General features: G+C 39.2%; 1 long non-coding RNA gene across 1 annotated transcript in view; it reads right to left on the reverse strand.

The window, feature by feature from the left end:
• Positions 1-10,470: 10,470 nt before the first annotated feature.
• The window catches only part of LOC111155547, a 49,001-nt gene continuing 33,936 nt past the window's right edge, over positions 10,471-25,535 (reverse strand). The window contains exon 3 of the long non-coding RNA XR_002641147.1: positions 10,471-11,120. This is a non-coding gene — a long non-coding RNA (uncharacterized LOC111155547). The remainder of the gene's footprint in view (positions 11,121-25,535) is intronic.

Genomic DNA, 25,535 nt, shown 5'->3' on the forward strand with positions numbered 1-25,535 from the left:
ATTCTCTAAATCTTTGTGATTATAAAAATGTCTATTTATCCATTTTTAATAGTTTTGTTGAAGATAAAGTGTTAGACTGATAGTAATTTCTCTCCGGGTCATGAAGACATTACTGCCTTTTCACATCTATTGTAGTAATGACAATCTTCCATTAGTGCATCCAGTGATCCTCTGCATGGAATCTTTTATTCCTGGCAGCTTTTAAGGTTTTTCTCTTTACTCTTGATGTTCTTCAATTTCATTGTTTTATACTTATTTTCATCTTGCCTGCTACTAGTGTACTTTAAAAAAAAAAAAAGATTTAGTTTAGAGAGAAAGAGAGAGAGAGCCTGTGTCGGGGTGGGAGAGGGAGAATCTCAAGCCAACTCCACACTGAGCATGGAGCCTGAAGCCAGGTTCAACCCCACAACCCTGAGATCATGACCTGAGTCAAAATCAAGACTCAGACACTTACCAGACTGAGCCACCCAGGCGCCCCAACTACCAGTGTACTTTAAAAAAAAAAAATAACATGCAATGTATTATTTGTTTCATGGGTACAGGTCTGTGAATCATCAGTCTCACACAATTCACAGCACTCACCATAGCACATACCCTCTCCAATGTCCATCCCCGCCCCATCCCTCCCACCTCCCTCCTCTCCAGCAACCCTCAATTTGTTTCCTGAGATTAAGAGTCTCTTATGGTTTGTCTCCCTCTCTGGTTTCATCTTGTTTCTTTTTTCATGAGCGTTCATGCTGTCTTCCAGTCCAGGAGGGTCACAGAAATGAAGGAGTAGAGTGTGTGATAAGGAAGGTGGAACTCGGGCAGTGCCACCAGTCAGAGGACGCAAACAGTGCACTTGCTCTGGTCACAGGGGCGGCTAACTGTGGAAAGTCAGGGGAGTAAGAGAACTAGCCAAATGGCTGAGAGCTTATTAACTTGCTCAGATGGATGCTTTGATACCAGCACGTCAGAATCAGTAAACGGCTATTCCAACAGGAACATGGTACAGAGCACACATCCCTCTGCAGATCCCAGTTATATTTGGGTGCCCTAACCTGGCAGAAAAGGGCCTTCACAGTCATCACTCCATTGTTGTTCTACTCCCTGCTCCCTCCACTGAGAACTGATCACGCTTCTCTTTGAATTGGATCTTCCTGTTTCTCATAGGCTCTGGCCAGTCGTCTTCTCCTGTACAGAATGTTTTCCCTCTCTCCCCCTTATGTCTCCTGCCTTTCTCCTACTTTTCCTTTAGGTCTTTGCTTAAACAGGGAAATTCATAGGAAGTGATTTCCTGCCCCCCAAGATCAGCAACAGCACCTGAGGTGTCTGCACAGCACCTGTTTACCCCCATGTAGCATCTATCATACAGTTTTGAAACTATCACTTTTCATGGTTATCTCCCCCAACAAGACCGTATGATCCTCAAAGACAAGGGATGATGTACCCCCAGCACCCAGCACAACGACTGACACACAGAGGGTGGTCTGTAGATGGTTCCAGAATGCATGATGAGTAAATGGCTGCAGAATGGATGAATGTGAACAGGTCCAAGAAGGCAGCTGAGTCACGGACAGCCTAAGCTAGAATGATTATGTAGCTGGTTAAGTCCCAAATGCACCAAAGAAGAGTATGTGTTTGGCTCTGGAGTCAAGCAACTTTGGAGGAGACCAGGAGGCCTTGCTATCACAGCTGAGTTGTATTAAGCAAGGTGAGGTCAAAGGAAGGTAAAACCATCAAGTAACCAGAGTTGGTCTATGGGAATTCCAGCCTTTCCTTTCTGATGCTTTCACCGATTCCTGCTGTAGCAGTTCCTTGTTTAAGCTGAATCCAGACAGCAAACTCCCTTCACCTCTTTCCTCCTTTCTACACTACCAGCTCTCTAGACATCTTACCTGTGAAATTCCAGGCACTGATTGGTGAAGACACAGTCATGAGTATGTTAACCGCAAGATGTTCTCAGAGACACAGGCAGCTACCCATTCTGCTGCTAGTCAGATGGGCGAGGACCTCCGCACTCACTACACGGAAGATCAGAGAACTTCCTAGGGGGACACGAAATCAGCCTGAGAGAGACACTGAGGTGTTACGGATAAAGTGCCTGCTCTAATTTCAGTGGTCTGGACGTGATCTTTAATGATGCACAAACCATATGTATACATTTTTGACCAACTGGAATCTATCATTTCTCTTAAGTCAGCTGTTCTCTGGTCTTTGTTCCCTGTAAGGGAAGGAAACCTTGAGATATTCTATCTTTTCAAAACTACATCCTCAGAAATCTATACTGATACTTTAATGAAGGGACTCGCTTCTCCTCCAAGAACCACTCTCTGACAAAAGTATGTTTGGGTATAGCCTAATGTACTCATAATATATACAGCCACACAACAGAGCTAGAGTCCTGGTAGCCTGTTATTTACAGTAATTGTAGATTGTGAGTGGACATTTTAAAGAGAAGCTTACAAGTTAGTTGTACTTTCTGGTAGTAATTACCTCCCACAAACATGACTCACTTCGGCAGTTTAAATGCAAGAGTTGGGTGTCCCAAAATCAACAGTCTTATAAATAAATCTCTGAATCATGTACTGAATGCATAAATGCTTAAATATTTCTCCCTGATCTCAAAGACAGCTTTAGATTTAAGATTTTATGCCTTAAAATCCCTGAAGGGGGGAAAAGCACAAAGTTTAGGGAAGTCTCTGCTGTACTGGGGTCAAGCTTTCTGCACTCTGGAAGTCAAAGTCATCATCTTTGCAGGAAGAGACAGAAACTCCAGCAACCACAATGTTGGGTGTATGTTTTCTTCAATCCGGGAGAGGAGGCTGCTTTTTGTGCTAATGCAACCCATTTGTTTCACTCACAGGATAGACTTTTATGGTAATATAGCAACTCAAGCTGTTGGGTGGGACAGCCCAGGAGTCTCGGGGGTAATAGAACACGTAACTGAAGAAACGTGGCTGTGTCAACGAGGAATGGCGAAGAAAGAACAATCCATGCCAGCATGACATATTCCCTTTTTTGGAATGCTCACTCAAAGGCACTGTGTATCTCAACAAGCTTTGGCTTTCCAATCCGTGAAACATATTTTTTTACATTAAAAAACACATTTGAAAGTATTAGCAGAAATTTTGGCACTGATGTCATCCACCTACTAGATTCATTTTTTGGTTAAGTCCTAAAGTTTTCTCTGTGTCTGTTGGAAATGGAGCTATCTTAGAATTCTCTGTCTTTTTCTCATTCTATCCGTGTATTTAGCACGTAATGTTAATCACCCACACAGGCCGAAGAGTAAAATCTATATTCTGAACTTTTATCGCCTACCTTACTCGTGTCACTATATATCCCGTTCTTTATCCTTGTTCAAAACTGCCATGTGGCAGCCAGCCTAGCACTAAATCCTACAGAATGTGCAGTGTCAGAAGAGAACTGCTTCTGTTGAAATTCTTTTTCAGGGTTTTCCTGAACTTGATGTCTATTTTGTTCCTGTTTTCCTATCTCCAGCTGCTTCTGTTGCATTCCCATCTCTTGGAAAGATTCAGAGAATTACAAGGTTCCTCTGTGGCCAAGGGGAGAGACGTCTGCCAGGATGCTGAACTTCTGGTGAAGGTTACTGAATGCGACAAAATGAACTAAGTACAGTAAATTATAATGTTGGTGCACACAGATGAATAGCCAATGGCGATGGCATTTTGTAGAGAAATCTGATATCACATAATAACACAACTACATCTAGACACGGAGGAGCAGAGTGAAATACCTCTGAAGGGCATGCAGCAATTCCGTGGTTATGCAAGGAACAACCCAAAGCTCGGAACAACCCAAAGCTCAGAGCATCCCAGAATAGTCCTCATGACAAGGAACTGGCACGGGCTGCACGTGTTAGAAACCCCATGTACAGCTCAGCATCACAGGCCAGAAACTTACTACCCGGCTCTCATTAAAAGCCCTTTGAACAAGAGGGAAAAACCAGGCCCACACAGTTTATTCTTTTGAATGCAAAAATGATCACCTTTAATTGGCTCTCAGATTCATAGCATGTCCAAATATGGGGCAAATTCCCTTTATATATCCATAGGGATTCTTACAGTATCCAGGATATTATTTCCAGTACAAGAAAAGTTTAAGTTTGAATGGAAAAAAAGTATTTTGGAGGACATTCATCCCATGTCCATTCACAAATCATTTTTTAAAACAAGAGTAATTTACTGCTAAAGACAGAGCTCCAAGGGACCTTAAAAGGCATCTGGGCAGAAGAGATGTGGCCTTGAGGCAAATCTTAAGAGACTTGGGGTGAGGGCACAGGATATTCTCTGACCCTCCGATCCGAGGCTCCTTGGTCAGAGAACAAGTGAGGCCTTATCCCCATAGACAGTAGTAAATCCTTCATTTTTTTTTTAATGACTTTCAAACTGTATGAATTTTCCCTGTAACTAAGAGAACGTACCTTAAAAGGACTTGTAATTATATCATTAATATAAAAAAAATTGTTAATTTGATCCTAACAAATAGAAGAGAATGTAAGAACATGCTTTTAGGAATAAGTGGGGTAACTCTTTTTTGCAAATGTTATTGCTGTGTTCCGGAATTGGAAAACTGGTTCATATAAAGATGTTAACTTTTCCCAAATTTTCTTTCTCTTAGGATCTCCTCAAATGCTCTCAGCTTCACCTGCCTTATTTTGCTTCACTGACTGTCCTGTGTTGGCTTTGCCTGGGCTCTCTCTGGGGCTTCTCACTGATATGTGGGCATGACACACCGTGGGACCCACTGGGTGCTGCTGGGTCATTTTCAAGCTTGAAGTGTGTGGAATAGGCTCCCGGGGAGGTGATATTTTAACCAAAGACACATGAGGGCCATCAGGAAAATCTTCTCTCTTCTTCCCCCTGGATTGACTGGTTTGAAGTACAACTTCCCAGAAGGCAGTACCATGAGGTTGAACAGTGAGCTGCTCAGAGCAGCAGTGAACTAGGTGACTGACACCTTCTTGCATGGGCTTCCTCTTCTTCCTTGCATCACTGCCTTGTCCCTCACAGTGTCCCTTGCAGTTGCACACCCTAATATGCTTAAGTCCTTTGTCTTGGCTTCTACTTTTTTGAGGAGACAGACGAAGACAGGCTTTTCCAGGGAAAATACTACTGTGCAATTCATTTGGAAGAATAAGCCATTACAAATAGTGTTCAATTGCTTTATTAAATATAAACAGGATAAAGCACTAGCCTAATCAAATATTAATATGTATTATAAATCTGCAATGACTAAATCAGTATGCTTTTCATGTAAGGAGAGCTAGGCAGAAAACTCAGCTAGGTAGAGCAACTCAGAATCAGATGCCAACTGTGTGTCTGGCCCATACCATGCACTGTAAATGAATGATCTCAGTCCTCACCAGGGCCCTGTGTAGTAGGTATCATTTAGTCATCATTTGCAAATTAAAGAAACTCAAGGCCTAAGTACTGTCCCGTACTCACCCAACCAGTCACCCAACCAGTATATTGGTGAGATAGGATTTGAAGTTTTTTATAATAGATATATAATAATATTTAGTGAAAAAATAAGTGTGTGTGTGTGTGTATATACATATATATGTGTATATATATATATATAAATATATATATATATAATTCATAGTTAATAAAAGTTAAATACATAGATTAAAAAGTTTAGGAGGAAAGCAGTACAAATTCTGAATTCTGTTTTGTTTGTTTCCAGATTGGGATTAAGGACAACTTTTTTCTGTTTCTTTATAGCTTTTTGTACTGTGGTAGACTCAATGCTACATGATCACACAAAGCATTTTACTCCTGCTGCGGACACACAGGAGGACTACATTTCCCAGCATCCTGCCAGGTATGGTCATGTGACCCATTCTGGCCACTGGGATATGGGCATAAGGTGTCAACTATTGCCAGGCCTGGCCCTGACAGGCTGCACAGACTCAGGCTCCTGGTTCCAAGATCCCAAAGGACTCCAGACCCCCAGAAGGCAGTGGAGCCTCTAAAGGAAAGAGGTTAGATCCTGGTTGCTGCTAGAAGAGCAACCCAACCAGCAGGATTGTGAGATGAAGGAGAAATCTTCTATTGTGTTTATTTCTCAGTGAGGCTACCAAGCTTCAGGGTTATTTGTGTTAGAGTCATTTTATTTATTATTTTTTGGGGGGTAGCAGCAGAGGGAAAGGGAAAGAGACTATCTTAAGGGGGCTCCCCACTCAGCATGGAGCACAAGTGGGCCTCAATTGCACAACCCTGAGATCATGACCCGAGCCCAAATCAAGAGTTGGAGGCTCAAGTCAGTGAGCCATCCAGGTGCCCCTGTGTAATAGTCATTTTAATTATCTTCATAAATATACATACTTGTCATTTTTTAAAAATTGAAAGTAATTCAAATAAAATATAGCAACATTAGTTATTTTGCCCAAAAATTCAAATTTAGCTGGTGATTTTTTTAAATTCCCTTAAAATTGTAAGAATTGAATTGCCCATTAAGGCAGTAATAATGACAGCAGCACTAGAAACAACAATAATTAACTCACTTTAGGTGTAAAGCTTCACAAATTTTCATAATTGTACATAGTCACGTAACCACAATCAATATCTGGAAGTTTCAATCACTCCAAAAAGCTCCCCTGTGGTGATCACCTCCCCCAGGATCCTGCCCCTAGGCACCCATGGACCTATAACACTGTATTTTGCTTAGAGTTTCACACAAATGGAATCACACAGACCTAACATTTTGTGATTGACTTTTTAAAAGATTTTATTTATTTATTTGAGAGAGACAGTATGAGCAGGGGAAGGGGCAGAGGGAGAGGGAGAAGCAAACTATCTGCCCAGCAATCTGAGGTGGGGGGAGGTGCACAGGTCTTGATCCCAGGACCCTGAGCTGAAAGCAGATGCCTAACCGACTGAGCCACCCAGGCAACCCCATGATTGGCGTTCACTTAACCTAATGTTTTTGAGATTCAACCATGTTGTTGCATATATTAATATTCTGACCCCTTTAATTGCTGAGTTACCCCTTCTTCTTGCCAGTAATAGAGTGCTCTAAGTACTAGTTGGGTACCCACAGCCCAGTTCAAGACTACCTTCTATAGGTGTGGCTACATAACTAAATTCACTCCAGTGAGAGGTGGGCAGGAAGAGTAAATAGTATATCCAATTTCCAGGCAAGCTGCTCCCAAATGGCAAGTTGCTCATCCTGAATTTCTCCTTCCTGCAAGCTGGAAAATTTGATAACCACAGCAACCTTGGAAGCAACACGGTCAGGGTGGCGGAACACCCCTATTGCCCTGACTCACCCACCTATGGATTGCTACCAGGGAAATAAATACATTTCTATCTTATGTAAGCCACTGTAGTTTGGATCTCTTAGTTACAGCAGCCAAGTAATTATTAGCCTGACAAATGTGCTCCCCATGAAGAAGGGGTTATATTTTATTTCTCTTTGTAACCTCATCATGATCTAGCTCAGTGGCTTATATTGAATAAGCTTTCAGTAGCTGTTTACTGGAATAAATATTGAATAAATGAGCAAATGAATTCCATGTATGTGTAATTTTAGCACTGAGAGAAATATTTAAAATTTTAAAATCCCACACACTTTTATTTTTTAAACGACATCAAATGAAAGTATGTTCTGCAAGATTTGGCTTTGACACATCAAAATATGCCTAAAGCTAAAGTTGGTAATGTCAAAAGTACAGAAAACAAGATGCTTTTCAAAAATGGTACATATATAATAACACTTCAGAGTTTTTTCAAGTTTTAAAGTATTATAGAATTATAAAATAATACAATCAAGGATAAATTATTATGTATCAACCATTTAAAGTAATTTTACATACAAATTTACACTTTCCAAGTGTAATTTTGTTCTTTCCAAGAAAAGCGATCAATTTCCAAATCAGTTGAAACATTGCTATAACAATTAACTGGAAATATGTTTCATAAAAGGTAATCAGTATGAATCTAAGGGCTTGATCCCCACTGAAACAAAAGTGGTACCTTGCTGACAAAATCTGGTCAAAACAATTCATAAATTTATCCTGCATTTCTTGGAAAAATTAGCTGTGTGAAAAACTATAAATGGTTTAAAATGTTATTTAATTCATCTCTAGTTACTATAATTAACTTAAATACCTAGGTCAATTTTTCTTTATAGCATAAAAATCAACTGAATTTCATGTTGTTTCACAAATACGATTTTTAAAAGACTGTTGCTATTCATGACTAACCTACTTCTATTTAGCACCAGTCATTCCTTCTGCTATTAAAGCTTTAGTGAAAAGCTCTCTCTTGCTCTTTTTTAAAGATTTATTTATTTGAGAGAGAGAGAACACACACGTGAGTAGGGGGAGCGGCAGAAGAGAAGGAGAGAATCTCAAGCAGACTCTCCACTGAGCTTAGAGCCCAATGGAGGGCTCAATCCCACACCCTGAGATCATGACCTGAGCCAAAATCAATGTCAGAGGCTTAAGCAACTGAGGCACCCAGGCACCCCCAAAAGCTCTCTTTTTAATGTGAAAGCAACAAAATTTAGTGTAGAGGCTAGATATTGATATAGAAATACCAAGTTTTAGGGCTTATACTATTGTCAAATGTCAGTGTCTTGTTTATACCAGAGAAGCTAGGCCCATCCAGCTCTTAGGAGATCCTACAAAGGGTTCCCATTTGCTCTCACTCCACTGGGCTCCAAGGGTGCAGTTTTTTCTTAAGGTCAAACTAATCCTTAGCAACTATAATTGTATGCTATTACCATCAATTTACTTAGTAAAATTAAGCACTTGTTAGAGTACATTCTAACCCTAAAAAACAGCAAATCAATCTCCATCCCAGTAAATGTTGTTTTAAATGTAATGATTGATTAGCATCCTTTTAATCTAATAAACTATAAATGGTATGTTCTCATTGAACTCACATTGATATCTCAAGCTACTTACCATTCCTTCATTTAGGATAATGAAAAATCACTTAAGGTCATTTACATGGCTGGCATGTAAAGTTAAAGTAGCTATTCATCACTAAAATATTATGTGCAATTATTAAAATGGCATTTCATTGTACAGGCATATGTCACTTTATTGTGCTTCACACATATTGCTTTTTTTTTTTTTTTTAACAAATTGAAGGTCTGTGGAAACCCTGAGTAGAACAAATCTACTGGTGCCATTTTTCCAATACCATCTGCCCACTTCATGTCTATGCATCACATTTTGGTAGTTCCTGCAATATTCCAAGATTTTTTATTTTTATTCATTTGTTACAGTGATCAGGGTCTTTGGTGTTACTACTGTACTTGTTTTGGGGTGTCACAAAATGTACCCATGGATGATGGCAAACTTAATAACGGTTGTGTGTTCTGGCTGCTCCACCCACTGGCCGTTCCCACCCCTCTTTTCCCCTCTCCTCAGGCCTCCCTATTCCCTGAGACACAATAATATTGAAATTTGGCCAATTAATAACCCTACAATGGCTTCTAAGTGTTCAGGTGAAAGGAAGTATCATATGTCTGTCACTTTAAATCTAAAGCTAGAAATGATTACATTTAGTGAGGAGGGCATTATAAAAAAACTGAGATAGATGGAGAGGAGAAGGGAGTTGGGGGAAATTGGAGGGGGAGACAAACCATGAGAGACTGTGGGCTCTGAAAAACAATCTGAGGGTGTTGGAGGGGTGGGGGATGGGAGGTTGGGTGAGCCTGGTGGTGGGTATTATGGAGGGCACGTATTGCTTGGAGCACTGGGTGTGGTGCATAAACAATAAGTTCTGGAACACTGAAAAGAAATTTAAAAAATAAATAAAAATTAAAAAAAAAACCTGAGATAGGCCAAAATCTAGGCACCAGTTAGTCAAATTGCATGGAAAGGAAAAGTTCTTGATGGAAATTAGAAGTGCTACTCCAGTGAACACATGAATGAATGATAAGACAGTGAACTAGCTTGATTGTTGACATGGAGAAAATTTGAGTGGCCTGGATAGAAGATCAAACCTCCATAACATTAAGCCAAAACCTAATCCAGAGCAAGGGCCCAACTTTATTTAATTCTATGAAGGCTTAGAGAGGTGAAGAAGCTACAGAAGAGAAGTCTGAAGCTAGAAGAGATTGGCTCATGAGGTATAAGGAAAGAAGCCATCTCCATAAAAGAATAGAGCAAGAGGAAGCAGCATGTGCTGTTGTAGAAGCTGCAGCAAGTTCTCCAGATCTAGCTCAGATCATTAGTGAGGGGGGCTACACTAAACAACAGATCTTCAATGTAGACGAAACAGCCTTCTATTGGGAGACGATGCCAACATAGGACTTTCCCAGCTAGAGAGAAGTCAATGCCTGACTTCAAACCTTCAAAGGGCAGGCTGCCTCTTTTAGTAGGGTCTAATGTAGCTGGTTGAGGCTCATTAATTGTTCTGAAAATCCTAGAGCCCTTAAGGATTACATTAAATCTACTCTGCCTGTGTTCTATAAATGGAACAACAAAGCCTGAATGACAGCACATCTGTTTACAACATGGTTTACTGAATATTTTAAGGCCACTATTGAAACCTTCTGCTCAGAGAAGAAGATTCATTTCAAAATATTAGTGCTCACTGACAATGCACCTGGTCATACAAGAACTCTGATGGAGATAGAGAAGATTAATGTCTTCATGCTTGCTAACACATCCATTCTGTAGTCCATGGATTAAAAAGTAATTTTGACTTTCAAGTCTTATTAAGAAATACCTTTCATAAGGCTATAGCTGCCATACATAGTGATTCCCTCTGATGGATTTTGGCAAAGTAAACTGAAAACTGAGTCATGGAAAGAAAACTTTCCTTCTGGAAAGGAGTCACCATTCTAAACGCCATTAAGAATATCTATGGTTCATGGAAATAGGTCAAATATCAACATTAACAGGAATTTGGAAGGAGTTGATTCCAGCCCTCATGGAGGACTATGAGGGATTCAAGATGTCGGTGGAGGCAGTCACCGCAGGTGTGGTGGAAGCAGCAAGAGAACTAAGATAAGCAGAGGAGCCTAAAGATGGGACTAAACTGCTATAAACTCACGATAAAACTTGAACAGATGAGCGGTTGCTTCTTATGGCTGATCCAAAAAAAAGTGGTTTCTTGAGGTGGAATCTGCTCGTGGTGAGGATTCTGTGAAGACTGTTGAAATAACAACAAAAGAGTTAGAAATATTACATAAACTAAGTTGATAACGCAGTAGCAGGGTCTGAGAGGATCAACTCCAATTCTGAAAGAAGTTCTACCGTAAGTAAAATGCTATCAAACAGTGGCACATGCTACAGAGAAATAGTTCATGAAAGAAAGAGTTTTATGGGCAAAATTCACTGTTGTCACCCCTGCCCTCAGCAACCACCACCCTCATCAGTCAGTAACCATCTATCTCAAGACAAGACCCTCCCAGAGCAAAAACATTATGACTTGCTAAAATCTCAGATGATAGTCAGCAGCTTTTAGCAATAATTTTTTAAATTACAGCATGTTCATCAGCTTTTTAGACATATGACTACTGTACACTTAATAGACCACCATACAGTGTACATGTAACTTTTATATGCACCGGTAAACCAAAAATCTCATTTGACTCACTTTATTTTGACACTAGCTTTATTGCAGAGGTCTGGAACCAAAACCACAGCATCTCCAAGGTATGCCTGGACTCAAAACTAGTTGTTCTAATGTGAATTTTAAGTAGGAACTGAGCTAAATATATTCCCCCATGTAATTTCTCCTCAAAAGCCTTAACAAACTGTTATTTGCAGAAGAATTTCAACAAATAATGATTATTTGCCCTACAATTAAAACTAGAATGGCTGCTTGACATTTAGAACTCAAAATGGAAAGTTCTTTTTATCCACCCTGCCTACCTTTGGGATTGCACTTATCTTGCTATTTGCCTGTGAGGGACTCAGCTCGTTTTCCGACTTAGGGTCACAGAGCCTTGGAAAACTATTGTATAATTTGAAAAATTACCATTTTACCAAAAGGGGTTTGCCTAAGGACCTCCCTCTATTTGCCTTTGATTCTATTTGCCTCTTGGGTGGGGATGAGGAAGAGGAGTAATGGCTGGAAGGGATGAGAACAGTGAAGATATGCTGGGAAGCGAGCTACATAAGGTCAAGGTGAAAGCATCTGTCTCCTATGTCTTCTAAGACAGTGCTGCTTTTGAGCTGGCTGAGAGGGACAGATTGTCCCAGGGGTAGTACATACCACCTGGAACTGACAAAAGGGATTAAGAATGATGATGGGTGGCTGTTGGCTCTCAGACTGTCATCTGCGTATTTTACACAACCAGATGCTTTCTTGGATTGACCAGATTAATTCCAGGCCCAAAGAGCAAAAGAATCATAAAACAGAGTCATAGAATGTGAGAAGTGAACTGAACTGTGGATATTACTGTCCTGATATGTAGAAAACCAAATATTTCCCATGACTTGCCCAGATAGTACACAGGGCAGGAATCTGAGCTGGGAATCCAAATGCCAGGCCCCTCAGCCCATATCCTCATATGCTACACACTGTGGTGGTCCCAATCTTCAGACCCTGTCTTCCATCTGCAATCATGCCTAAAGCAACAGGGCCAGTGGGGAGGTGATAATGAGACTCGCTTTTCTCCCTGGCTCAAGCCTTCTGAGAAAGTTTGTTTTGGACTTTGAAGCACTCTCCTCCTCTTAGACAAATCTCTTACTTCCTTTCCTCTTTACAGTGCCTTATCTGGGCAACCAAGGATATGGAGTAGAGAAATCTTGGAGTCCATGAAAAGATGACACAGAGATTACTGCCACTAAGGGGACTCAAATCAGTCACTGAGGCATGCTATAAAGACTGATAATTAGTTAATAAATCTAGGCATTTTTTTCATCCAAAAATTCCTCCACTCAGGAGGGTAAATTCTCACACCATCACTATGATAGGTCTTTATAAATGGGGCACTGCTGGGGAGCCTGGGTGGCTCAGTCGGTTAAGTATCCCACTTTTAACTTCAGCTCAGGTCATGATCTCAGGGTTGTAAGACCGAGCCCCGCATCTGCCTCCTCAATGGGCATGAAGCCTGCTTAAGATTCTCTCTCTCTAGGGGCCCCTGGGTGGCTCAGTCAGTTGAGCATATACTTTTGGTTTCAGCTCAGGTCGTGAACTCGCAGTTGTGAGACTGAGCCTTACAAAGGGCTCTGCACTTAGTGCTGAGTCTGTTTCAGATTCTCTCTCTGCCTCCCTCCCCCTCTCCCCGCCTTGCTTGCTCTCTCTCTAAAATAAATGAACAAATAAAATCTTAAAAAAGAGATTCTCCCTCGGCTTCTGCCATTCCATCCTCCCTCTCTAAAAAGATAAAAAATAAATAAATGGGGGCACTTCAGGAGCCTCCCTCCCCCCTTTTTTTTCTTCACAATTCCCACTGCAGAGTGTTTTCTTGTGGAGACCTGCACTGGCCTTACTATCAATAAGTCTGCCCATATTTATCAGTTTGCAAATCATATGAAATATGTCTTTTCTTATTAATAAACACGCATGGTAGTCAGTCATACTAAAAATGAGATTGTCTTAAAAAATGACATTCTTTGGGACACCTGGGTGGCTCAGTGGGGTAAGCATCTGCCTTCGGCTCAGGTCATGATCCCAGGGTGCTGGGATTGAGTCCTGCATCGGGCTCATTGCTCAGCAGGGAGCCTGTTCCTCTCTCTGTCTCTGCCTGCCACTCTGCCTGCTTGTGTGCGTGCACACTCTCTCTCTCTCTCTCTCTGACAAATAAATAAATAAAATCTTTTAAAAAAATGAGATTCTTTAGTACCAGTGTTCCAATGACCCACTCAACCTGGGTCATCTATAGTACTCTCCTCCGCTTATGGGATTTTTAGCACTATTATCTATTGAATGCCTCCTCTGTGCAAGCATGATTTAAAATATTTTTCATGCTGGACTCATTTATATCTTGTAATAAGTGTATGGGGTAGGTTCTGACATTATCTCATTTTACAGATGAGAAAACTGACTTACAGAGGTTAAGTATAATCATTTGTCAAGTGCCACACCTACTAACAGAGCCAGGATCTTAACAGAGGCAGCCTGGTTCCATGCTGTTTCCTATTAACCATGTTACACTACCTCTCTAGAGGTCAGCTAGTCTGCAATAGCTGTGTGTGTGTGTGTGTGTGTGTGTGTGTAATATCATATAGTTGAAAGAGCACAGATTTTAAAGTCAATGAAACACTGAGCTTAATTCCAGCTCCTCCTCTATATGTTATTTGCTTTAAACAAGTTCTAAATGACTTCGTTTTCTCACCTATAAAATGAGAACAGAAATGACTACCTCACTGAGTTAAGGAATTAAATAGGACATGCACAGAAAGGGTCTAGGTGTGCATGACTCCTAGCAGGTGCCCAACATAAGTTAGCACCCTCTCTTCCCTCTGGTTCTGACCCAGTTATTTAATCTGACTGTTCTGGTCAGTCTATTCTCATTAATGTAAACCTTAAGACAAGAAGGGTTAGATCACATTATGGAAATTATATACAGTACTTCCTTTCAGCCTGATTCTTTGGCTTTCCAGACTCTTACGTGTTTCATTACAGTCAGAAGCATGAAAGCAATCCTCGGGAGCTGGATTTTCAATCAGAAAAAGATGATGTAGAATAAGGAAACAGACTGACCACTATGTAAAATTTGGGTACATATTTTTGATTCTTATATTTCTATAGTCTCAGTATCTTAAGCTGTTTTTCCTTTCTAGGACATACGTTCAGGATCACAAGAATAACACAGCCCATCACCTCCTTCAGTGTTCATTCTTTTTTGCATCTGTTTAAAATGTTAAGAGGTTTGACTGGTAAGAAAGGCAATGATCCCTTTCAACCCAAGCTAATTTATATAATTTCTAGTTCAAAAATTGTCTAGTGTAAAGGACTTGTCCAAATGTATCCAGATTTATCAAAAACATACATTTTCCAGCTCCTAAATGAGACGTGAAACCTATTATAGCCAGCTCGGCGGAGCATTCCACACCCCCTGGCACAGGACAGAGCAAGCTCGGTCAGGGTGAGGGCTGGGATCTGGAAGGTGTTCAGCTCTCGCAGCTCTTGGCCACAATGTGGGGATATATCAGGAGAGCTTCAAGGGACTGAACTTCATGTGATTGACTGGGGAAAGGTACTTATTGCCTGTACAATCACCAACGGAAACTTTACTTTGGGAAAGTGTCATAGGGAAGATGGATGGTCAACCTGTTTACTTCTTCTAGAGAGGACACTAGGTCTTACTTGTTTTACCACGTGCTACATGTATCAGTTAGCAATGCTCTCAGTGCACTACTGAATGAGAATCATCAGAGCTTTGATTGAGACAAACCCTAACCTTCGCATGATGTCACAGAATTGCATACGTGAAAAATGCTTCATCCCAGTCCCTGCCTCCCTCTACATGGTATTTAATGTGTTGGGGGCAGAGTATTGTCAGTGTGCTTCTCCAGTGTCTCCAAGCAAATACCCTCTACTGTTTGGTGACCCAACACTGATCTTGCACACTATTATGCCTTAGAATGGGTGACTGAATTGTATCCATAAGAAGAAAAAGAGGACACGGAAGGAAAGACGAAAATGCCTTCACCGAAGTAGAATACAAAGAGCGTGGATTTTAAACCCACAGAGGGTGGTTCCAGCTCTGTCATTTGCTAGCGTGTCACCTTGTACAAGTAATTTAACCTCTAAGCCTCAATTTCTTCGCCTGTAAAATGGGGATAATACATAAATTGGATCATAAATAGTGCTAAAAATAGTCATCTATTATTACTGCGTGCTTCCTATGTACAGCATTTGGTTCCAGCACTTTATGTATTCATTTAGTATTCAGAACACCTCTAAAGAATAGATTTTATTGTAATCTTGACTTTACAAGGAGGAACTGAGGCACAGTAATTGACCTAGTTGTAGCCATTACTATGAATAATCATGGTGTCATACTGTCGGGATTTAAAAGCATTAACATCTAATAAAGGCAAGTAAAACCAACAGGAATTTCTTCACTTAAAAATATTACATAATCAAGACATATATGGAAAAAACTGAGTAGGAAGTAAGATAAATCACTCTTTAGATTTATACTTGATTTCCTCCCCCTTTCTTTCTTTCTCCAAAATGGTAGGTCATCATGAAAACCATTTGCTATAAAAGAGAGCTATGATTTAAAGAGCTCTGTAAAAAAAGTGATTAGAAAGTGAAATTATTTGCAAGTCCTAGTGAGAACAGAGAAAATGGATGTGGGCAGGAGTAGCCAAAATAATTTTCCAAAATGTTCTCAAACTAAAAAAATAAGTTTCCAAATTGAAAGGGGACTAGCACAATGAACAAGAAAACACCAACACCAAGTCACATCATCACGGAAATATAAGAACATCAGAAGGAAGAGAAGACTCTAAAATCTTCCCAAAAGGACAAACAAGCAAACAAACTGCCTGCAAAGTTGTCATATCTGATATCAGATTTGGGGAAGCATCAAACTCCCCAACAACACAGGAAACTAGACAACAATGGTGAAATCTCTTCAAAAGTTTGAGGCAAAATTATTCCCAACCTAAAAGATTACACCCAAATTATCAATTTTTTCAGATATGTTATGAAATTCAAAGGATCACAAATTTTATCTCCTCTCGGGGCACCTGGGTAGCTCAGTCATTAAGTGTCTGCCTCTGGTTCAGGTCATGATCCCAGGGTCCTGGGATCAAGCCCTGCATTGGAATCTCTGCTGGGCAGGAAGCCAGCTTCTCCCTCTCCCATTCTCCCTGCTTGTGTTCCCTCTCTCATTGTGTCTCTTTCTGTCAAATAAATAAATAAAATCTTAAAAAAAAAAAAAAGAATTTTACCTCCTCTCCATATTCTTTTTCAGGAAACTACTAGGGAATCTGTTCCACAAAAAAGAGGAAGTAAATGAAGAAAAAGGAAAACTTGAGATACAGGAAAGAGAGGATGCAGGAGACTAAGGAAATTCCCAGGACTTAGTGAAAGAATGTTCCAGAATGACAGCTGTGCAACAGCCCTGGACAGCAAGGCTATATTTCAGCAAGAAGACTGATAGCCATTGGAGAGAAATCTCCAGAGAGGGGAAAATGGACTTGATTGATTTGCTGTAAGTTATCTTTTAGTTGTTTGGCAGGTATGTTACAGCATTAGAGAAAAGTATATAGTGATAGATACACAGAAACTAAGCAAAATATCAATATAAGCAAGGTAATTATTAATTCTAGGAAGAATAAAAAGTGCTACAAAAAAAGGAAACAAAGTATACTACCCGAATGAGCACAGAAACAATTTATGTACTTCTATTCATGTAAACAATAACTGTTGATTTAGCCAAAAATTGAAATTTCACTCCATAGGTAAGATGGGAGAGGGGGTATGGAGAGGGTGGGGCACTATAACTATAGCTCCACCTATCAAAATATCCAGTTGATATTGTCTAGAATTCATAAACCAAGAACTGGATTCAAGTATATTACTTACAATGTTGAGAGCAGATAAAAGAATTGAATTTTGCTGCCTTTGCATCATCAGTTTGGTAAGTTAAGAGGGATAGTGAGAGGAGTGTTGTTTTTCAACAAGGCTTTTTTTTTTTTTTTTTTAACTGAGATGTAATTGATATATAACATTATATTAGTTCCGGGTGTACGGACTTCAGGTTTTTTAATACCCAAATATGTAAATATGCTCATGTACTACTCACAGATGAAAAAAAATTTCATTTAAAAAGGACTAATCGTGAGTTGTTAACCTTCATCAAAAATGTTATATTAGGGGCATCCGGGTGGCTCAGTTGGTTAAGCGGCTGCCTTTGGCTCGGGTCATGATTCCAGGGTCCTGGGATCGAGCCCCACATCGGGCTCCCTGCTCAGCGGAGAGCCTGCTTCTCTCTCTCCTACTCTCCCTGCCGCTCTGCTTACTTGTGCTCTCTCTCTAGCTCTCTGTCAAATAAACAAATAAAATATTTTTTAAAAAATGCTATATTAACTTAAAGAAGCTGCCTTTAGAACCATATTAAATGATTCCAATCTGATGGGTAAAGATTATAATTTTGTTCTTGTAAAAAAAAAAAAAATCCTGAATTTAGGAAGTTAATTTTAGTGCCTCAAACTGATGGAAAAGAAGCAGAAAAATTAAGGATGAGACATATTCAGTAAGAGAAAGAGAAATAAAGAGGAGAAAATGAGAGAAGAGAAAATAAGTTAGGAAAAAAAACCTGAAGAGGAAATAACACTGAAAGCTGAGGAACTGTGGAAACGTTTATGTACTTAGTATAAAGTGGGAAAGAAAACAGACTCACAGAGACCTGTGCTGGTCATTCACAAGCACAAACAGAAAGCAACGAGAAGGAAAATATTTAATGAGGGCAAATAAAGCATATTTAAATTTATTGGTAATTTGATTTGAAACTAATTCCTAGAAAGGTTTATCTTTTTTCCTTTTGAGCTTAAGAAAGGAGACTCATGAAATTATATAAATATTAATAATCCATTAAATACATGAATTATATATTTAATTATAATTAAAGAAAATAGAACCAACACATTTTGAGAGGGAAAAAGAGCATTTCTAAAGCGGCTGTAAGCTCTTTCTTAGTGTGTATGTAACCAGGGATTCCTATGCTGGAGAACAGTCTTCTCTGGAACAGAGGACCATGTAGGGCAAATGAAGATCTGGAAGAGATCTCGGAAGTGTAGGGTTTTTTTTTTTTCCTTCTCTAATTGAAAACAGCTTTAACTCTGAATTAATATCCCTTTCCTTCTATACTTTAATAACTATTTATGCTACATAAATTTCCAAATATTTGGAGTTTCTGGGTAAAGTGATATTTAAAGCCTCATTTCCATGCATCCAATGCATTGTGAAATTTAAATGCCTGTCCAACACTATGGAAACTATAGGTCCCAGGTAGATGGTTCTAAAGCCAAACTTGCCATTTTGAGGTCACCATTATTTATCATACCAGAATTTTGAAGCCCTATCAACTGTGTGGAGAAAAGGAAGAAAAATGCTTTATCTTTTTTGTAAGGGAAATGTAAACATGACCTGCTTATTTTATAATAATTTATACAGTTATTTATTTTGTAATCATTTCTAAGTATATTCACAAGAATTCTAGGAATAAAAGTAGCCCAGGACTGCACTATGCTTTTCCCTCTTATGTTCTGGGCCTGTCTTCTGAAGAGGAGGAGTAAGGCAAGCCTTATTTAGAGATCTTACTAGCTTCCTACATGCAACTTTTATCTCATCATTGCTCTTTGTCTGCCGGCCAAGTGGCTCATAATTTGTCTCTAAGCAACACCCTTCTGGGGACAAATTACTGCAAAAGGTGCCACAGAGATTAATTGTCTTTTGAATATGACTGTAAATGAACATGAATATAGAAAAGTATATAATTGTTTTTCCTATACCAACAACAAGGCAGAAGAAAGAGAAATTAAGGAGTCGATCCCATCTACAATTACACTCAAAAACCATAAGATACCTAGGAATAAACCTAACCAAGGAGGCAAAGAATCTGTACTCAGGAAACTATAAAGTACTCATGAAAGAAATTGAGGAAGACACAAAGAAATGGAAAAACGTTCCATGCTCTTGGATTGGAAGAACAAATATTGTGAAAATGTCTATGCTACCTCTAGCAATCTACACATTTAATGCAATCCCTATCAAAATACCATCAATTTTTTTAAAGAAATGTAACAAATAATCCTAAAATTTATATGGACCCAGAAAAAACCCCGAATAGCCAGAGGAATGTTGAAAAAGAAAGCCAAAGTTGGTGGCATCACAATTCCAGTCTTCAAGCTCTATTACAAAGTTGTCATCATCAAGGCAGTATGGTACTGGCACAAAAACAGACACATAGATCAATGGAACAGAATAGAGAGCCCAGAAATGGACCCTCATCTCTAGGGTCAACTAATCTTCGACAAAGTAGGAAAGAATGTCCAACGAAAAAATGTATCTTCAACAAATGGTGTTGGGAAAATTGGACAGCCACATGCAGAAAAATGAAACTGGACCATTTCCTTACACCACACACAAAAATAGACTCAAAAATGGATGAAAGACCTCAATGTGAGACAGGAATCCACCAAAATCCTTGAGTAGAACACAGGCAGCAACTTCTTCGACCTAAGCTGCAGCAACTTCTTCCTAGAAACATCGCCAAGGCAAGGGAAGCAAGGGCAAAAATGAACTATTGGGACTTCATCAAGATCAAAAGCTTTTGCACAGCAAAGGAAACAGTCAACAAAACCAAAAGACAACTGACAGAATGGGAGAAGATATTTGCAAACAACATATCAAATGAAGGGCTAGTATCCAAAATCTATAAAGAACTTACTAACTCAACACCCAAAGAACAACTAATCCAATCAAGAAAATGGGCAGAGGACATGAACAGACATTTCTGCAAAGAAGACATCCAGATAGCCAACAGACACATGAAAAAATGCTCCACATCACTCGGCATCAGGGAAATACAAATCAAAATCACAATGAGATACCACCTCACACTAGTCAGAATGGCTAAAATTAACAAGTTGGGAAACAACAGATGTTGGAGTGGGTGTGGAGAAAAGGGAACCCTCTTACACTGTTGATATCTATCTATCTATCTATCTATCTATCTATCTATCTATGATGGAATATTACCAGCCATAAAAAATGAAATATTGCCATTTACAATGACAAGGATGGAGCTAGGGTATATTACACTAAGCGAAATAAGTCAATCAGAGAAAGACAAATACCATATGATTTCACTCATATGTGGAATTTAAGAAACAAAACAGATGAACATGGGGGGCTTAGGAAAACCATATAATACACTCTTAACTATAAAGAACAAACTGAGGGTGGCTGGAGGGGTGGTGGTGGGAGAAGGGTTAAATTGGTGACGGGTATTAAGGAGAGCACTTTTGTGGAGCACTGTGTTATATATAAGTGATGAATCACTAAATTTTACTCTTGAAACTAATATTACACTATATGTTAGCCAACTAGAATTTAAACAAAAACTTGAAACTACAAAAAAGAGAGAGAGAGAGAGAGAGAGAGAGGCGCCTGGGTGGCTCAGTGGGTTAAAGCCTCTGCCTTCAGCTCAGGTCATGATTTCAGGGTCCTGGGATCGACTCCTGCATTGGGCTTTCTGCTCAGCAGGGAGCCTGCTTCCTCCTCTTTCTCTGCCTGCCTCTCTGCCTACTTGTGATCTCTGTCAAATAAATAAAAAAATCTTTTAAAAAAAGAAGAGACAGAGAGAGGAGTGGTATACATACACACACTCATACAATGGAATAGTAAAAAAAGAATGAAATCTTGCCATTTGCAACAACGTGTATGGAGCTAGAGAGTATAATGCTAAGCAAAATAAGTCAGTAGAGAGACAAATATCATGATTTCAATCTTATGTGGAATTTAAGAAACAAAACAAGGAAAGGGAAAAAAAGAGAGACAAATCAGTAAACATATTCTTCTTCTTCTTTTTTTTTTTTAATAGAGAGAACTTAAGCAGGCTCCATACCCAGTGCAGAGCCCTACACATGGCTTGATGTCAGGACTCTGAGATCATGACCTGAGCCAAAGCCAAGAGTTGGACACTTAGCCGACTGAGCCACCCACATGCCCCAAGGAACAGATTCTCAATTATAGAAAACTGATGGTCACCAGAGGGGAGGAGGATGGGGAGATGGGTGACATAGGTGAAGGAGATTAAGGAGTGCAGTTGCTGTGATGAGCACCAGGTGCTGTGTGGAAGTTGAATCACTGTATTATATACCTAAAACTAATAAATCACTGAATGTTAAAAAAAAAAAGTTTTCCTTTAGATAGACAAGTATATACGCATACTCCATGGAATACCTTTCTACATTAGAAAAATCTCTGATTATAAGTCAAAAAGCTTGAATTAGATTTTTTGAATTTCCTTAATAAAATGACAGAAAAAGTAAATTTATTCCACAAACATTTGTTAAGCACCATCTCCTAGGTGCTGGGGATTCAGTAGTAGGCCAAAACATACAGAAAGCCCTACATTAATGAAAAGTACTTTGGGAAGGATGAAAGCACGGAAGGAAAGTCAATGTAAAAGTAGACTTCTTTTTACAGAAATGTGCTGGTTACTATATATAGATATTTGCTATGCAAAATGTTCTTGGATTTGGAAAACAGGTTGAAGACTGGATTTGGAAAACAGGTTGAAGACTGGTTAATTTATGGATTTGGAAAACAGGTTGAAGACTGGTTAATTAAACAACAACTAAAGTATAGATTTAGTTATGGAGGAAACATATAGTCTTTAGATTTCACTTCCTATATCATGGAAAGCCTACACATAAAAGATTATATTATATCCTAATTCCTATAATCATCACATGGCTCTACTTCAATGTGGCAAAAATCTGTATTTCTGTAACATGTTTTTTATATACTTTCACTGCTAATGTCTGAGATTAATCAACTACTATTAGCCTCAGGAAGTGCTGTATCTATTATATGAGAATTCTCCACTTATTCCCACATAGCAGTAGCAACAATAACAACAAAAAGGACAATAGACTCAGAGTTATGACAACTATTCAGATTTTTAAAAGGGGGTAGAGAGGTGGAAAGGGATGAGTAAAGAACTGCGCAATTAACCAGTGGGCTCATATACAGAATTCCTCCTCAATCCCCCCCTGCTAGGCAGATGACAACAAGGAGAGGGAACAGGTGGGCAGTCAGAGAGTCAAGGTCAGCATGGGAGAGACCCTGACACCATGGCTTTGGGAATCAATGTTCCTTCTAAACTCTTCATTAAATGAGGAATAAGACAGCTAATAAAATAAGTTAGGCTGTTCTTTTTTTTAAAGATTTTATTTATTTATTTGACAGAGATCACAAGTAGGCAGAGAAAGAGAGAGAGAGGGAAGCAGACTCCCTGCTGAACAGAGAGCCCAATGCAGGGCTCGATCCCAGGACCCTGAGATCAGGACCTGAGCTGAAGGCAGAGTCTTAACCCACTGAGCCACCGAGGCACCCCAAGTTAGGCTGTTCTTAATCAAGGCAGAGAACAGAGGGAATTCTACATGGCCTACCACTTAAATAAAAGGCCAGTGAGGAAACACTGGTTCTCAAACTTGAGTGTGCATCAACATCTCCTCAAGGACTTGTTTCTGACACAGATGGGACATGAGGATTTACATTTCCAAGTGATACTGATGCTGAGAGTCCAGGGATCACACTTTGACCACCACTTGCAAGAGATACACACACACAAAAGATACAGAAAAGGAGCGTCACCTAGCACCTGGGTGGCTCAGTCGTTAGGTGTCTGCCTTCAGCTCAGGTCATGATCTCAGGGTCCTGGGATTGAGCCCTGCTTTGGGCTCTCTGCTCAGCAGTGAGCCTGCTTCTCCCCCACCCCCGCCTGCCTCTCTGCCTACTTGTGATCTCTGTCTGTCAAATAAATAAATAAATAAATCTTAAAAAAAAAAAGGAGGGGCATATGACAGGAAAAATGTTACAGTGGCTCCCATTATTTTTGTGACCCCCTCCTTGAGTACAGGTGGAATCTACACATGTGACAGTGTCACTCTGATGATTAAATTAATAATAAGTTAACTATGAGTAATCAAATAAAAGATTGTCCTGGGTAGGTTTTACTAATTAGGTAAGCCTTTAAAGAAAAGTGAAGAGTCAGAGACACATGTTTCAACTGGCCCAGAAGAAAACAACATCTGTATTGTGAACCACCTATGGAGGCCACATATCCCCTATATTTGACTGGACAAGTATTTATCAGCTAACTATTATTTGTAAGACTCTAGTGGACTCTTCTGTGAATTTTTTTAAAAATCACAGTTCTGTTACTCAAAGGGTTCAGGATCTAATAAGAGGGAAAACAATTTTTCTTCAAGGCAGACTATAATTAAAGTCCTAAGAGATACATAAGCAAAGTGTTAGAGCAGTTTAAAGGAAGAACAGGTCACATCTGGCTGGGAATAGAAATATTTACTAGAGAAAGAGGCATGGGAGAGAGTACTAAGAAATAAGGAAGATTACCATAAACAGAGATACTGGAAAAAAAAGAGCAAAGAGAGGATCTATTCCAAGGAGATGGGCCAAATAAACAAAAGCTTAGAGGTATAAAAAATACAGGGCATATTTACAGAATTGCAGGTGTTCTACTAGGGGTGTCGTATAAGTATCAACAAGGCAGGAGAGGAAGATAAGGCCAGAAAATTAAGTTATAAGGGCTTCTAAATGTTTAAAAGGATCAGTAATTGGAAGAATCAAAAATGGGAATCAGTGATGCGAGCCATCTGTAGAAGTCAGTGGGACTAGAATTAACTGGTGACATAGTAAGTTGATGATTTACCAACTTTAAATTCTTTCTTTTCTGCGAACAGTTTCAAAATTGTTTCAGGGAATTATATTACCTTAATTTTAAATATAAGTATGTGTCTGGGGATATTAAGAGTAGAAGTGATATGAGGCTCAGAATTCCATTACACTTAGAAAGATAACCTTCACGACAAATTGGAAATCTCTCATATATTTCTCTAGCTGTTTATATGTACTACAAACAGCTTACCCTAACTTTCATTACTTACTCTTAATGCTAGCTGCGTATCTATATCCCAATATTTTATCCTTTGCCAATCTGGTCTTCATTTAGAGGGATTTTATCTCCTTGGATTTTCCTTTCTAAGGACAGAAAATTCTCATTCTGCTTTTCCAAACAGTCATTAGAAATGTAGCTATCCCTATGAGTCAGTAGAATTCTTTTTCTTTCTGATATTGGTCACATGTGTCCCTGTCCTCAATCTCTAGGAGGTATCACATGGAAGAAAAGAGATAACACTCCCTTCCTATAACATACAGAAATTTTCTTACCTTATTTTTAATTTTTAAAAAAGTATTTGAAAGGCCTTGTTTGGATTACAAACACTTTTTTCTGTAAGTAAGAATTTTTTTAAGTAAGAATTACTTAAAATATTTTTTCTTTAAGTAATATTTATTCTTTATGTAAGAATTACTTCCAGACTCCTTCTAGATTATATATAACTTATCGGACATAAAATGTTTAGTATTTAAACAATAGTGTTAGCAACTAACCGGCTCAGCAACACACAGAAAATTTGGATCTCGTAAAACATGGATCAATTGAAAAGTTTAATGTGAAAAAATCAACTTCCATTTTAAGGGATACACCTTGGAGTACACCAATGCTCCCCCTGAGGGAAAAAAAATAGACAAATAGAAAATGAGATGCATAAAACATCTATTTAAATGCATCAATGACCTACTGAAGCAATGAGAAGGAAGGGAGGCCAAGATTCTGAAGAGTCTTGAGAAGAAACAACCATGGAAAGAAAAGCTGAGAATCCTTAACTGCTCTTTCCCTGGGGAAATTTGGCAGTGCTGGATCCTAGAATCAGAACTGGCTACTAAAGAGACACACCAGCCAAGTTTTGGGTGGCCTTGCAGTACTGGAGATACAAACTTAGAGATTTGTAGGGCTAGTACTCAAGGGAAAAGGACTGCTAAGAGTTTAGCTGAGCTACT

Source organism: Enhydra lutris, unplaced genomic scaffold (assembly GCF_002288905.1).
Source record: "Enhydra lutris kenyoni isolate GAN:26980312 unplaced genomic scaffold, ASM228890v2 scaffoldscaffold42, whole genome shotgun sequence".
Classification (NCBI taxonomy): Eukaryota; Metazoa; Chordata; class Mammalia; order Carnivora; family Mustelidae; genus Enhydra; species Enhydra lutris.